Here is a 2,500-nt window from a genome sequence, read left to right as displayed (position 1 = left end):
ACTAAAACATACATTTTAAAATTCATATGCATTTTTAAAAAAATTGTTTTATATAGCATACGTTGAAGAACCCTGGTTTAAAATGCTCAATAGCCTTGGGATAGCAGATTTCTAGCTCCTGACGTTACATCTGTATACATCAATGCCAGATGTGCAGCAATCGTCTGCATGGCATGGGTATAACAGGTTCAAGAACCATAAATACTCGGGCTAATGAGTTTACTTTCTGTAGAGCAACGTTAATGAATTAAAGATCTAAATCAACAGTCTGGATGTAAGGAATGACTGAGTAAAACATGGAAAAATACTTATGTAGCCCCATTTCGTAAAGTGGGTTTGTATTTAATGGGTAGGTTTATTTTTCTTCAAAAACATGAATATCCAACGGAAAATACAGCAAAACACAAGTGCGGTATCGCCTCCTGAGCGAATCTCGTAAATTTCTAGAAGCATACAATGGATATCATACAGACAAAAGCATGGCCTAATATGGCTATCTCCTTTGAGCACAGGAAAGAAGTCTCCATAGAGTTCCTATTTATTTTTTTTTTTACTTTTCGCAAACACTAATCTGCTTTCAGACAATAGCGTAAAATATTCGCTCACTACCTGCTGTCAACTCACAGGTTCTAGAGCTGTCTTGATGAACTGCCTTGTCGGCGAGTTGTTTGCAGATGCGGTTATAGTTTCCTGTATAACGTAGAAAGGGACTTGTTTACATCTTCCAACTGCATTCTTGGTGGAGTTCAGGGTCATGCACAATGCTGACATTACCACCTTCCAAGAGGCATTAGTGGTCCTAATAGCCCTCGAAGCATGACGCAAAGGGAAATAATCATGCATAGCGGCTGGATCTAGTTTGCTATGTCGATGAATCTCCTATTCAGAGTTCTTGAAATGCAAGTATCTTTAGAAAAAGGCGAGGCTTTTGTTAACACACTATGGGTCCTGGGTTTTACTAAATCGTTTAGAACTGCTGGCACTGACTTTAAGAATCCTAACTAGAAACAAATTAGATATCATAATACTGGTTATTGATAGATCTTTTGTCAGCCCAAAGTCAGCGATACAAACCTTACACACATTGGGTCAAATGCAGGTATATAGGCCCCAGATTGCTGCAGTAAAATAATTTACATGCTATTGAGTTCATACGGATTAACATCTTGAATTCTCAACTGCGACATTATTGCATTATGATTCTGGGAATAGTACTATCTAGGATATACTATTGGTTGAAGTTAATGTTATCATGCAGAAAAGAAGCTTCTGCAGTACAGGCAACACACAAAACGCTATGAGATCACACCTGTAATCAAACACAAGTAGAAATTTAGACGTCCAAATTCTATATATAACATTTTTTTTTTTTACCTAGTATCACACTTGTTCTCTATCGTCGGTCTCTGTCGGTGATTACTGTGTGTTTCGTGTATTTTTTTCCCTTGCATTAAGTACCGTACAAATTATGTGTATTAAATTAGGACCATACATATTACATGCAATCAATATCATTCCAGTTGTTATTACAAAAAAACTGATTAACAACTGGATGAATAACAACATTAAAACCCTGTTTGTGTTAGGCTGATGACCTGTAAATATATATACGTTGGACGGTGGAGTGTGTAGACATGGTGGAAGTTTAGGCGAGTGCTTACAATATATCTACATTAACTAAATTAGCGTCAAACGAGACATTAAGGTGTACTCATAAAATTGGCCGCAATCCACTTATTTTCCCGATATAACCTTTACAACAAATGGATATACTTCATCATCCATTAGCCGCATGATATCCCATTACGAATCATCAAAAAATAGAATCTGCGAGAGAATGATGGCGGTTACATTACTGTTAACTAAACCAGATACTAACTAAGTCCAAAAGTCCAATGCTAATGTAAAACAACTCTGGACCTTTGTTTCACTGCCCAGACAGAATGCTGAATTCCGAAAATGCTGATGATATTATAGAAGTGATTCATTCGGAACATTATTATTTTTCAAAACAAACCAATGATTTTGAGCTTCCCAATTTTTTGAAGAAAATATTTGAATAAACTTTTTTTTTCTTTTACCATCTGCCTGCAGAAACGATTGTATGACACGTTCGAGCGCTTTTCCCATGATGGCGGCTTTAGTTCTGGTTCTCCTTCCTCTCAGGGACAGCCACGAGTTCACAACAACACTCTTTCAACGTGCAAATAAACAAGAACACATCCTTGTTTAAACAAGTAGACTAATCCAGGGTTTTGACTAACACAACCGACTGTAGATGCTGTTTGTCACACGTTACATGCAAAACATGTCAAAACATATGCAGAAAAAATTCTCCAGGCGTCAATCTTTGACACTGCGTTCCGTTCCTTCCCTTCTGTAAGCATAGTCTTTGTTTCTCCAGTTCTCCAGGCGTCTAATCTTTGACACGTCTTTAAATCTTCAATTTCGTAAGGCTAGTCTTCCTTGTCTTCCGTCAGCCTCGTAGTTATCATGACAT

At 37.3% G+C, this 2,500-nt stretch overlaps 1 long non-coding RNA gene across 2 annotated transcripts in view; it reads right to left on the bottom strand.

Annotated features, from left to right (window-relative positions):
* LOC122250061 (uncharacterized) overlaps positions 1-2,500 on the bottom strand; it is a 47,431-nt gene that overhangs the window by 17,444 nt on the left and 27,487 nt on the right. The window contains exon 2 of one of the 2 annotated variants that reach the window (XR_006222910.2): positions 1-2,500. This exon is cut by the window's left edge and continues 766 nt beyond it; it is cut by the window's right edge and continues 48 nt beyond it. The exons of the other annotated variant lie outside the window; for it this stretch is intronic. This is a non-coding gene — a long non-coding RNA (uncharacterized LOC122250061). 2 annotated transcript variants of the gene reach the window in all.

Source organism: Penaeus japonicus, unplaced genomic scaffold, assembly GCF_977035675.1.
Source record: "Penaeus japonicus unplaced genomic scaffold, GWHDUDI00000001_assembly GWHDUDI00000019, whole genome shotgun sequence".
In the NCBI taxonomy this organism is placed as follows: Eukaryota; Metazoa; Arthropoda; class Malacostraca; order Decapoda; family Penaeidae; genus Penaeus; species Penaeus japonicus.
This window is presented reverse-complemented; position numbering and strand designations above follow the sequence as displayed.